Source organism: Cryptotermes secundus, unplaced genomic scaffold, assembly GCF_002891405.2.
Source record: "Cryptotermes secundus unplaced genomic scaffold, Csec_1.0 scaffold540, whole genome shotgun sequence".
Classification (NCBI taxonomy): domain Eukaryota; kingdom Metazoa; phylum Arthropoda; class Insecta; order Blattodea; family Kalotermitidae; genus Cryptotermes; species Cryptotermes secundus.
In genome coordinates, this window is record NW_019742447.1 from 1,559,321 (window position 1) to 1,573,895 (window position 14,575).

The window sequence follows — 14,575 nt, forward strand, 5'->3', positions numbered from 1 at the left end:
ATTCGAGGTGACAGCAGAATAACGATAGACAGCGTAGCAACCGCACTAGGGTGTTCCCATGATTTAGCATACAGCATAATGCATGATCATTTGACGTTTCGGAAAGTGTGCGCATGTTGGGTGCCCAGAGAACTGAAGGTTCAAGAAAAAATGAACCGAATGGGTCTGTCCTTGCAACATCTCTTACGGTATGCAGATGAATGAGAAACTATTCGTCTGCTTAACAGGATTTTTACTGGGGACGAATCATGGGTGCATCACTACCAACCCGAACCAAAACGTGTTTCAACGCAACGAAAACATCCAAGTTCACCTTCAACCAAACAGTGCGAAGTTTAAGGTTACGCCATCAGTTGGGAATGTTATGCTTACTGTATTCTGTGATTATCATGATGTACGAGTACTGTTAGCCCATTTTCAGAAGCGTGGTAAAAATGTAAATTCTGCAACGTAGTGTGAAGTTCTGTTGAAACTTCGGGTTGCAATTCGCAAAGACGTCCAGGTCAAGTGACAAAATGGGCACTGCTTCATTATGACACTGCCAGATCCTATACAGTCCGAGAAACCCAGGAGAGAATTCAAGTACAGGGAGAACTTCTTGAACATCCCCCTTACAGCCCGGACATGGCCCCTGATGTCTTCTATCCTTTTGGTTTACTAAAAACCACCTTGGTAGTAAACGTTTCTCTGATGATGAAGAGGTTGAAATGGATGTGCGAAAATGACTGAGAAAACAGTCGCTAGACTCCTATGCTGAGTGTTTCGATGCACTGGTAAAGCGATGAGACAAGTATATCAATGTTTATGGAGGATATGTCGAGAAATAAATGTTTTTTTCCCAGGTTCGATTATCACATGTTTTGTATCCATTTATGACCTATTTATTGACTGTCCCTCCTATGAAACCCAGAATCCCACAAAATGGGAGTAAGGCTGCCAAACTTGATCTTCATACTCTCTAAACAGATATGGAAATGTTTAATTTTCACAACAAATCTCTTTCTGACTCAGAAAAGGTGAAAATGCAAAAACGCAGAGCCAAATTGTTTTAACTCATAAGCTCATAGAGTTAAGCGAAGTTTAACGATCTGAATTAAAATGGATCTTGGAGATTTAGGATTAGCCGCGGGTTTGATTCATCTGGCTGAGGATAGAGACCAGTGGCGGACATGACAATGAACCTTTGTGTTCCATAAATTGTTGGGAACTTGTTGGGGCGACTGAGCAACTGCGTACTTCTTAAGAAGGACTCACTTCCAAAGAGTTATGTATTTAATTACGAAGATGAAAAGGGGTTGAAGGCTAATGTCGATAAGTAAATTCCATGAATGAAGTTTTAAATGCCTGCTGGCACCGTGTCAGTCAGCACTGCCAGTATGTCCTACTATTAATTCAAGGAGACACCCGTTGCAGCTGACGGGAAAGGATGTGGGGAGTTTCCGGCTCCCTAAAACTGGAACTATTAAATAAAAGAAACAACCCTCACAGAAAATTAAGCCTAAATATACCGAAAGAGGACAGCTCTGTCACTAAGTGTCTCAACGATGTACTGGTTATTCACCTGGGAGGCATTTTTACACTCAGAATCTGTAGGATATTGATAGTGAGTAATGATTAATGTACTCAGAGAAATTAAAAAATAAATGTTACAAGCATGGAAGTATTACATGCCTATCGACTGCGTTAGAATTAATCAAAAATATAATAAAAAGTGTTTTTATAGGAAGAGTGTTGTTCAACTAGGGAGGTAATTTAATTGAGGTCACTTTCACGCTTCAGTAAATCATCAAATAAAAAAGAGAATGCAGGCTCCCAATGCATTTTATGTAGAGCCGGATTTATATTTATGGGGGTCCTTGGGCAATAAAAATATGGATTCCTCTCTCAGCAACAACAAATTTAGGTTGTGATATCCCCCCCCCCATCTCATATAAAATAAAAATACAAACAAACTTTTCGTTATTTTACGGAAGCCAATGTCTCAATAAATTCTGTGGGTTCTATTAATTTTTCGTGGAGGCCTCGGGGCCCCGGTCGCTCCTCCTTAAATCCGGACCCGGAGTCTGTTCACATATTATGAAAATATTTATGACAGTTTTAATCCTGGAAAGGTTTATAACATTATCACAGAAGAAAATGTGCTATCACTTTCCATACAAGTAATGCGAAGCCCATATATAAACTTAATAGGAAGTTCTGGGAGGAATTACTCGCCTTCTTTTCTTTGATTCGACACAGACCGCATAGAAAACGAAAAAATGGGGGACGCACAGACAGACAGACAGCATGGTGTTCTCATAAGTTTCATAGGACTAAAAAGTTAGGGGAATACACTGAGAGACTGACAGACGCAGACACAGGTGTTCTCATACGCTTCATTTTGTGTTTTGAAAGTAAGGAAATTAGGCTAAGAAAAGATACATTTTAAAACCCGTTAAGGCCAAAAATTAACATGGGTATGGTTTATCCCCGACGGGAAATACTTACTTACTTACTCATGGAGCTGAGCCCTTCTAGAGGAACCTCCAATTCTGTAGTTTCTCAAGAATTTCCCAGCGTTTTAGGGAACCCGAAGGTTAATTTTTTTATACAATGCAAAAATGGAATCTATCTGGAAAGTAACAACATAATTTAAAGCTATCAAATGAATCTGAGCAAAACCTGAAGATGAGTTACAAATTGTAACATGACGCTTAAAACTTTCACCTGAATGTAACATAAAAATTTTAACATCGAAAACCAAAGTAACTGGAACGTATTAAATAAATATTCAAAGATAGAACGATAATAATGACTGAAAGATTATATAATAATTATCTAATTTAATTGATTTCGAAAACATGATTTAAGAGCTGGAGAAAAATTCTGACATAGGCTACATACGAGTAAACACAATAAAATAATTGATATAATTAAGAAAACATTTGGCAAATAATTAGCAACTAAGACACAAAATTACACCTGAGTAACATACTATGAACTACAATTAGTCGAGGTAGCATGCTACGAACCGGAAGGTCGCAGGTTCGATTCGCGATGAAGCCATCGGATTTTTCAATTGACCGAATCATTCCATCCACACTACGGCCCTGGAGCCGGCTCAGCCTCTAACAGAAATGAGTACCAGGAATCTTCCTGGGGGTAAAGGGCTGCCGACGCATAAGGCTGACAACCTCACCGCCATCTTTGAACCGATCGTTTAGATAATCTGGAAGCTTCGACTTCCCACAAACCTATGAGCCTCCATGGCCTGTTACAGAGACAGCGTTACCTTTTTTAGTTAATTTTGCAATTGAAATCTCCATTTTAGCCAAGAAACAAATCCCAGATATTAGAGATAGCACAGACGCTTCATTAAGACTACTAGTAGGCTTAGATCACCAAAGAAATTCTGACATCAGAGAAAGATACAGAATTACGAATTTAAGGTAAAAGAAGAGATATAAGAACACGGACAGAACTGGAAGAGACTACTTTGGAAAAAAGGGATAAAGGCAGCCTTCCGCTGTTGTCATTACATTATCAATCGAGAGAAAACAAACCTTAAGGAACCTACAAATTTTATGAAGAGCATGATGATGATTGTAAATTGTTTTATATTCACCTCTGTTAACAGAAAAATAATTCTAATCACTATAAACAAATTTGGTGAATGCAGTTGGACTAGCATCGTGTGATCTATGGGAACACAGACCGTCTATTGCTTTTGAGAGGTTATGCGACTGCAGTTCCATCTCGTCTGTGTGGAATAACAAAACACTAACATAGAAGTTTAATCATATGGAAACTGCCTACACTTCTAAAACTGGTTTTACGTGTGAAATCATCGACTTGCGTCTGCAGTGCAGATCCCACACAGACACAACACAACGTATTTGTAGGTCCGCTAATTTTAAGCAATATATGAATTCAATTTCAGTTGTGCCTTTGATTTCAAACGCGAGAATAATGTAAAGACTGTTGATATCTTTAATTGTTAATTTACTTTACTAGTATTTTGCACTGAGTTTGTTTTCAGTCTAAGTTCGACAAAATCCTAACAACTGAAGTTGCATTTAAATTATGTAAGACTATAGTCATTGTGCGCACCCATATTTAAAGTGTATTATTTAGAATTTCGGAATAGCGTAGTCGATATAGCGGCTGTTTACGGGTTGGACGACCAAGGAGTCGGAGTTCGATACCCGGTGGGGTCAAGAATTTTCAACTCTCCGTGTCGTTCAGACCGGCTCTGGGATCCACCCAACCTCCTATCCAATGGCTATGATAGGCTCTTTCCCCAGTGAGAAAGCGGCCGGGGCGTGAAGTTGATCTCTCACCTCCAACTAGTGTCAAGGTCAAGAAAACGTCGGTCTATACATCCACTCCCCCATACACTTTCATGGCGTAGTGATTAAGTGGTTAAATACAGGGAGAACCTTCTCTTTTTTTACCTTTTGCCTTTAAATATTACATATATTAAGTAGTTTTTATTCATATTTAATAGGACAATTGATCGGAAAGAAATTGTCCTGTAATGTTTCCCCTGTTCAATTTCTGATTTTAACTCTCTGTCAACGCCCTATAAATACATACTACATGAAGTGCTGGAAGCTATATGGTGTTCTGACAACTGATTGTTTAGTATATATGCTTACTTCTTTTTAGAATGCAGAGAATGTCATACAATGTAAGATTTGAGGCTTTTACGGCGGTGACTATGAAGAAAGCAGTCTTNACAAACAGGAAAATATTCTCTATAGAGGGCAATCTTCGGCGAGAGATTGTTGAAAAAAAGTTATGTTTTATAAATAAATTCAGGCCTATTTACAGGACGTGCCTACGCGACTTGTCATTCCTTTCATTACACACAAAACTGAATAAGATAAAACCTATTGCATTAGCGATCAATAGGTGCAACCACCCATGCAAAACTTTTCTCGTAGAAAAGAAAAGAAGATGTGAATTCGTCTGTTATATTTCATTGGGATTTTAGAGGAAGTGCAATATCGCGATGCCCACCAACTCTACGGGGTTCTGGAAGCAGAGTGAATTTTTTTTTATTTTTCTCAGGGGTTGAGACTTTTGTACGTCGGCCACTAATCGGCCTACTGTATCATCCCCAGCTGATGCGTGGTGATGATTGTGGAGCAATCGGTGGAATGCGAATTGGAAGGGGAAACGGAAGTATTCGGAGAAAACCTGCCCCAATGCCTCTTCGTCCACTACAAATCCCACTTGACCAGACCCGGGCTCGAACCCTGGCCGCTGCGGTGGGAAGCCGGCGACTAACGGCCTGAGCTATGGTACGGCCAAGCAGAGTATAACCATTATGGTCGTTTCAACATGTATGCAATAGTTGTGATTTCCTGACTCAACAAGACTTAGTTAATTAGGTAAATGTACGGATAAAATGTCTCTGGTGCTTAATTAATTAAACACCACCGCGTTAAGAAGATGTGTGGGAGAATGGAGATTAACTCCACCATTCTTTACATCGGCGCCAGCTGGTCAGCTTCACTGCCAGGCCGCTTTACTCACAGGGAAATAGCTCCCATTATTCATTGTGTAGGAGGTTTGTTGGGCCCAATAGTTGGTTTATTTAAAAATAATTTCGAAATTTAGTTTTCTTTTGAGTAGCTTCTGTGTTCAAAGACGGGTGTAGCTAGTGCAGTTGATCATAATATGAATGTGATCATTCAATCAGTAAAAGTAAACGTCTGTGACTTTTTTAAAATACTCCCTGATTCGTGAGGAAGGGCAACGAACATAAATAACAGCTTCAGGAGAGCTGGTGTTCGGACAGGATTCAAACCGGATACCTCTGGAATGCGACTTAGACAAATTACCTTTGAGTTAACGCTCGATACATGAGTAGTTCCACTACGTCTACCTAGAGGACACCTGCAACATTAATACGTTCTAGTCAATGACGCAGTAACTTTTGTTCTTTCGACTATGTCACGATCCTGTACCAGTTGCCGAGGAAATGCGGCATTGAATTTCAGATGGTAGTGAGATGTTTGAACAGATAAATTGAGGATTTAGATAGAAAACCTCATGGTTTATTTAAGGTATAACATCGGAAATGCACCGAAGTACCAATGACTCCGTTTTATTCTTTTCAGTTGCATCAGTCATGAAAGTACACAAAGACAGAAAGTAAGTCTAAGAACAAAATACTTTCGTACAGAGAAAGAAAGTCTAACAATCGGTACCATTATAACAAGGAATTTTTTAACCATTCTTTTTCCACAAGTTCCCCTTGATTGCTACTTGATCACTGAAGCTCATATGCTGGACTTCATTCAGTTCAGCATGGAAGCAGAAACGCCCTAGCACGTAATCTAGGAGCCAACATTCGCAAGAGACACAGTACAGGCTCTGTCGGTCGTAGCAAAAGCCACTCTCTTCAAAAGACATTGAAACGTACATGGGACCACAGGAAGTGGGAGAAATCTTCCCGGACTGAGGCCTTACCGGAACACCGGCAGACACTGCCACTTTCTACCAGGAACTTGTTCACGCCCCTCCTGGCAGCCAGCGTGGACGCTGAAACAACTTCATAACCTGACCAGGCAACAGACCGAGGAGGCACCAAGAATTCAGGGAGACCACCACCCAAACCTTAGCATTCTCTTGTATACCTCGTGTCCTCTCAAATCAGCCGGGATTCATATGACAATGCCAGCCTGCCACAGTTGCGCTGTGTATCTCGAGTCGGATAAACCGCTAAGGCTGTAATCTGGCACGCACCTATAAACACTTCTTCCCAGTATATATCTTTTCTTTGATGTCATCGACGTAAAACGTATAAATACAACCGTCCCTCAATGGTGGGACAGATAGCCACATATCCGTGCCCTTATTTCTACTGATTCGGGGACGCTGCCAGTAGTCACAGAAAAGCTTTAGTATAGTCCTGAAAGTCTAAGTTTATGGCTTCAAGGCTGGTCTAACACAATGTTACAACTACCAACGTCCGCTGTGTCCAATGCAAGTAGCCCTAAAGATGGCTGTGGCATGGACGTGGATGTCTTCTCCATGACTGCCCTCAAAGTGGAATGAACTGCTGAAATTCCGAGATACAAGTAGTTACTATAGGATTCTGACGATGGATAAAGTCCAGAAACCCAATATATCAGTGGATTCCGAGATACAACGTGCCAGAAGTTACAGGGGGTGCAGTTGCGCCAACAGAAGGGGCTGCCATACGTTTCCCTCCAAGCTGATTATGCCAGGGAGGACCAAGGTCTCTGTGTGACAGTAGCAGTAGTAGCAGTCCCCACTCTAGTGGGCACCACGACAAAAGCAGCCGTCAGACACCATCAACGTAGGCAATGTCCAGCACTTGTAGCCCTGTTGGGGATATGGTTACGCTGGTAACCACAGTGCAACAAATCTTGGCAAAATTATGGCGAGCAGAAACGGAAGAAGTAAGCTTTACCATCACGCTGTGACAAAACAAGGGCCTGCCTTCACTCTACTTGCAACACGCTTAGCATTTCTAGACAAGTCTGGCCCCTCAACTCTTCAGAGTGGAGGCTCTAAAGTTGGAAGAATGAAGGTGCCTCGCTGTACGTCAGTGAGAAGCACAGCAAGTGCTCAATACAAAGATGACAGGAGTTGGCTGAGGGTTCCGGCAGAAACACAACCAGTGCCATACGTCCGGCTTACTCTTCTACCCTAAAGATGGAGGCAATACATCCCTTTCCTCCGAAATGCCGATAATTATCTACCAGACTATACGACATCAGACCCAATAATAAAGTGATCTTCATACTTTGAACTGTTTTACGTGTATCTAGGGCAGATGAAGTATTAAAGAACTGGTTAAGTACTGTATAATGAAGAGCTCCATAATTTGCACTCTTCGCTTAATAAAATTAGGGGATTATATCAAGTCGCACAAAATGGCAGCGGAATTCAGTGCTCGTGGAGAAATCAGAAGTGCATACAATATTGTTGTCAGAAGCTTTCTGAAGAAGTCTACATGAAGTTGGGAGGATAATAATAAAACTGATAGGCATGTAGGGGAAACAGGATATGAAGATTGGCATTCGATTCAACTGTATGAGACTACGATCGAATGGCGGGCTTAATGAACAAAACTGAACAGCCACAGAAACCACATTGTGTCGACTCATCTGAATAATACACAGAAGCAAGAAACTTTTCATTGAATTGCTGAATATCAACATTGAAATACTACACTGTGAGTCCAATAAGAATATTGCTTTGTGGTGTATATCAAGGCATAGAAAACGTACTTAATAAAGGCAGTGCCCCAGTTACGGAAAACTGCAGTGTGAGCCTACAAGACTCGGGGAATCACAGTGTTCAGCAAATCACGAGAAAACACATTCGTAGTGATCTAACGTCTATTTTACGTTTAACTTGAATCAGTTTTAGTTTTCAAATAGTACTTCACTTAAAAAAAAAAGTCTCTCAACCTGCAAGAAATATATCTGATGATGGTTTTACAAAGACCGAAACAAGCATGATTAACGGAAAATAAGCAATTGGAATGTGACAGCGATACAAAAGCTGCGCAGTCATCATAAAACTTTACTAACGTTGCAATACTAAGACGGTTAAAATAGTGAACAAGGCTATGAGAAGTCAGGTTACGTGCAAGCTAGGACATTCCTGTTCAGCACAATGAATGTCGTCCTCTTGAGGAAGAGCCTGTTTCATGTAGGTACTCATTAACATGTTTCCTTCCCCTTCTTTTTACCGCCTTCTCCTCAGGAAGTCTAATATCTTAAATAGGCACTAGTATTTCGTGCTTGTGAGCCTCTTTCTGAACAATCGTTAACAGTACATATGTGTACATAGCAGCAGCGTACTGTTGCCGGAAACAACACGGGAAATCTTTTCCAAATGGGAAAGCAACGCCCTGTGACTGGTTGGTCGGTCAGTCGAGCCGGTGACCTGTATAACTGGAGACAATGCCTCAAAACATTCCGTGTTTGTTGTACCATACGGTTTATACAGTGAAGAAGGTCATTTCCAAGCACAATCTAGGTTATATGTATAAACATTTCCGTATTGTTTTCATTATTTCTTTAAATTTTATGACAGTTTACTACAAGCATCATGGAAACAATGACGGAATTTACTCCGCTAATTGATTCTTAGATTACTTAACCCTGCCGTTTAAATTGTGGAGATTACGCAGCATCGAATAAGATTTTTTTTTTCACTGGCTCTACAACCCCCTTGGCCCCTGGCCTATGATTTTCAGTTTCATGATCATTTTGCAGACGGTAGGACTCCTGGAACGAGTGAACAGCTCGCCGCAAGGCTCCTACCTAAACGCAGGACAACACAAGCACAGAATAAATGCATACACATGTCAAACACCCATGCCTTGCGTTGGATTCGAACCACGATCCCGGCTTCCGAGCGAGCGAAAACAGTACATGCCTCAGAGCGCTCGGCTACCATGGCCGGCCAAATAAGATGAAATAGCGGCAGAAAATTGTGATTTTGAAGAAGGTGACCATGGAGCTCTTGAATAATTCAGCATTTCACCAATATAAGAAAATGAAATAGTTGTCCATTTATGTATACATTTGGTTATTTACATTCAAACTCTGTATTTGTTACTTTTAATTACAATAAGTTAAAAAAAAAGATTATGATGATATTGCCGGTCACGGTAACCAAGGAGTCTAAGGCATGCACTGTCTTCGCTCTCTCGGAAGCCGGGATCGTGGGTTTGAATCCCACACAAGGCATGGATGTTTGGTATGTGTGTGGCCGCGCCATAACTCAAGCGGTTAGTCGCCGGATTCCCACCGGGGCGGCCCGGGTTCGATCCCGGGTCTGGTCAGGTGGGATTTGTGGTGGACAAAGTGGCACTGGGGCGGGTTTTCTCCGAGTACTTCGGTTTCCCCTGTCAATCTTCATTCCACCAAATTGTCCATCATCATAATCACCCGGGACAGGTACAATAGGCAAATCAGTAGCCGCCATGCCGAGTGGACCCAGCTGAACTCCACCCCCAACTAAGAGAATTAAAAGAAAATTGTGTATGCATGCGTTTATTCTGTGTTTGTGTTAACATGTGTTTAGGTCACTCGTCCAAAGTTCTACCGTCTGTAAAGTGATCATGAAAACTGAAAAAATCAGAGTCCAGGGCCCAAGGGGGCTGTAGAGCTAGTGGAAAAAGATCATGATGTTATTGCTTCTTTCAGTGTAAACTTCACACTAAACTGAACGTAACCGTTCGACCGTGTAGTGGGAACGCGCAAGCAGCTCATAACAAGAAATATTATGTTACAATCGGGCTTCCAGGACCGTTCCATGTGCCCGAAGAATTGGTCAACCAATTACGCACTTCGTCTGAACAGTGAGAAGGGATGCCGTCACGGTGAAATCACGCGCCCTCTCGAGTGTTAAGGACTAGGCCAAAGTGTGCTAGTGTCATGAATGGGTCTATTTGCTTCAGGTTGCAGTGGCGTGCAAATATATGCCTCTCCGGTTCCTTGAAATCTGAAGTACATACGAGGACGGGCATACTCAGCATTAAGAACTGTGTCAACTTGTTTCGCTGTTATCACTACTTTGCCGTTAGAAGCAATGTGATACGTAAGCGAATGCTATTATATGTGTAGTTCCGCCTAGTGACGTCATGAAGGCTCCATCACACAAATTTACAAGAACATCAAGAATGTAAATTTGAAACGCCACAACTCTTAAACAGTAGCGAAATGGGGGACTGTTTGTTTATATTTTTAGCTTCACAACGTATCCTCAGGAGTCTCCCCGAAATTTTCATGAATCATCCTTGCTTCTAAAACTGTCATTCTCTACTCACAGATTTTTTAAAGACTTCTTACATCTCGATTATAAATTTTGTATTAAAATACTTTGTCCTTCTTCATTTTTCACAGATCCTTTTCCGTATGTTGTGTTCAGTTTTGTAGTTTATTTACTTCCACTATATGCAGGTTCTTGTAATCCCCTTTACCATGTCTTGAACACCTGCTCATTTTTTCCCATCTCTTTGTGGTGCGTGTTGGTTTACTTTCTCAGCTCCTCGCTAGCAGCGTTTGCTTCCTTTCGAGCATCTCCTTGTGGTTTATATTGGTTTACCTCTGCCTTTCCTATTTAAGCGCTTGTGGTCTTAGGCAGAAGATAAACACAGACAATAAGAACATGGTACAACTGTTAAGACATGAGGATAGAATTTAGAGGGAAAAAATACTGTAGAATTTAGGGGCGACCTGTTTCCATGGGTCGATGGTGCCGGGCCCCACCTGCATTTGACGTCTCAGTGTATAAAAATAATCTAATAAGTTTCTAATTTATTTACAGTTAGTATGGGATAAAAAGTAGCTTGGCATATTTCTGATTAATTTATATTTTGTATGGAATGAAAATTTCTACCATTGTTACGTGATAGAATGACATAATTATTAAAGATTACTCAGTGGACTAAGTTAACCTGAAAGAATATCAGAAACACTGATAAATTTTTTCCCTTGGCACTACAGCCCCAGGGGGCCTAGGCCTACCTCCATGAACTTCTCCGTTCACTTCGGTTTTCTAGATCTTACACATTCGGTAGGACTCCTTGGGCGGGTGATCAGCTCGTCGCAAGGCTTCTGCCTGTACACAAACACAGAAAAACGCGCACACACACACAAACTAAACATCCATGCCCTGAGTGGGATTCGAACCCACAATCCCGGTTTCCAAGCCAGCGAAGACAGTAAATGCCTTAGACCGCTCGGCTACCGTGACACTGATATTATTAAACACCAGTTTTTCTGTTCCCTTTGTTTGCTTATTTCCCTTGAGAGTTGTTTCTCTGATGTTAAATCCGGTTACCCAACTGCTATAGGCATATATTAGAGTAGTTTCTACATGTTCGAACGGAAAACTTTGCAGAGAACTGAAACGACGACAGTTCTGTTTGCCTTGGAAGAGCGGTAATGCAAAACTGTTGAGCTTGTGTGAAAATAACAGTATAATGTTTTAAGGTAGCGCTGCGAGAGGTCAACGCTCTGTGGCACCGATGAGTAGGAGCAAAATCTGCAACATTGCTCTGACGGGTATGCAATTCTCAGCAGCCATATCTCTAGTCTTACATCACATATCGGATGACTTACCTTTTTAAAGTGATCATTCCTTATTTTAACCGTCTACTGATCGACGATTAACATATCTCTTTTTAAAAATAACCATTGCTGTCTTCCGTGGCAGGTAAAAACAACTAGGAGAAAATAATATCTCATCTATTTATGTGGCTAAGAATGGAGTTCTTGTGAAAATGGTTTTGTACGTAATTATCTTTTCAAAAATACAATTGCCCCAACATTTCTGGGAAATTATGTGAAGAGAAAAATGTGGCATGTTAAAAAATGGTGTGTCTGCCAAAATGCAATACAAATTATATTGGACTCTAGAAACAAAGAGGAAAATTAATCGCAAAAAATTATACCAACAAACAGCATATTATTTGTTGCAGAAAGTGCAATGTGGAAGAAAGTGTTAATCAGTTTGTGCTGCTTAATGAGGAGTTCAGGAGTTTCTTCCAGCACCTTCAGGCTAAAAGCCTGGCAATACCCTTACGCAATATAATTTTGCTTTGCTACTCTACTCGTTCTGAAATATTTTAAGTTTGCCACATTCCAAAAAGCTACATTCGATAGTTTAATAGGTGTGTTAGGATGGCATCCATCATTCTAATGACTTAACACAGTTATCTGAAAGATTTCTTCTAAACCAAACTCCTAGCTTGCTAGCCTCAGTTCAAATCCTTCCAGAGTACATAAAAAATTGATACAATGTCCTATTATACACCTATTTCTTTCATCTGTATATCAGAAATCAGAATATCTGATTGGTAGTTGGTCTATTGAACTTCTAAGGCCCAGCGGTTACTTTATGTATTAGTTGCTTTAACGTACTGAAACTTCACACTCTTCCCACAGAGGGCATGTACTGTATGTTTATCATATGATTCTCAGGACAAACAACGATTATTTCCTTAAACAAAAATTAAAAGGCGATTTTGTAGCGGAGACGTAATGAGTTTCCTGCGATGTACGAAATGCATTCCTATATGTTGCATTGAAGAATTCAGTCTTAAAATGATTAAGGCCGATTAGCACTGAGGATTCTCATATCTTAGTCTACGTACGGGATTAACATTTCTGGGAAAATATTTGATAGAATTTTTCGCATAAAAATAGATATTTTGATAACACAGAAAGTATCCAGAACATTTATTGGGAATCATAGCACATTACATATATTTAAAACAGAGAACGATTAAGGGATATTGAAAATATATTCCTTGGAATATATTTTTTTAAATATATCCTTCACGTTTTTGTGTCTAATTGGTCTTGTGTTTTTAATTGTAGACACAAATTGTTGGACATGAGGTTCTCACAGCGGTAACTATGATAAGAACCATCTTCTGGGATGGAAGGCCGCGTAGTCCGGTAGAAGTTTACGGAGGTTTCGTAGAAACACACTGCCTCTATCTTCAGAACCGGAAAATAAGCCAAGCAAGTATCCAGGAATAGCCAGGAAAGCATAGGTTGCTTATTTTACTCTTAAATTCTGAAGGTGGAGGCAGTGTGGTCCTCCGAAATGTCGGTGAAATTCTATCGGGTTTCATGACGCCACCTCCCATAAAATTTTACACCAGATCCTATTATGTGTATCTCCACACAGAGACATGCATTTGCCTTTCATTCGGTAAGCAGTCACTATAACGAAATGTTCCATTTTGAAGTTTTAGACTGTACTTTGCGCGTACAGTCTTGCTGATAGAGGCCACTTACGAGAGGCAGGCGGAGATGGAGAATAGTAAAATATTCGCTTAGTGGGAGGTGGAGTCCAACTGGGTCCATTCGGCACGGCGGCCAGTGATTGGCCTATTGTACCTGCCCCGGGTGATTATGATGATGGAGCAATTGGTGGAATGAACATTGGCAGGGGAAACCGAAGTACTAGGAGAAAACCCGCCCCAGCGCCACTTTGTGCACCACAAATCCCACTTGACCAGACCCCGGGATTGAATCCGGGCCGCCGCGGTGGGAAGCCAGCGACTAAACGCTTGAGCTATGGCCATGGCCCATGGAGAATAGTAAATAGAGTTTGTATTTTTAAAAAACTGTGTGTGAGGGTGTGGACTGGATTCGTGGTAATGAGGTCGAGAACCAGCGGAAGGTCAATTAATCTTCGGGTTCCATTAAAAGACGAGAATTATCTGTGAAGCTGAGGAATTATTAGTTTCCAAATAAGGACCCTGCTTCATGGAATTAATTTGATTTACTGCTTCAGAAATTTAATTAAATGTAATTTGGTTTCGTTTAAAGTACAGATTTCAAATGACCGATAAGCATCAAAATTAAATCCTCTGGACAAACTTATTGATCCCCAATATAAAATTTGACGTAACTACTGTTATGAAACATGAGGATAGAGAGGCTCTATGCCTCCACTGTTTTCTTATTTTATACAAAGTGCTGATAATAATTTAGGAATCACATTTCAGTAGTTTCTAAACCTTGACGAAGTTATCACGAAACATGAAACATTTTATTATGAATTATAGGAATATCGCCCT

At 40.7% G+C, this 14,575-nt stretch overlaps 1 protein-coding gene across 1 annotated transcript in view; it reads right to left on the reverse strand.

The window, feature by feature from the left end:
- Positions 1 to 14,575, reverse strand: part of LOC111873208 — a 45,084-nt gene that overhangs the window by 11,115 nt on the left and 19,394 nt on the right. The gene's annotated exons all lie outside the window — the stretch shown is intronic.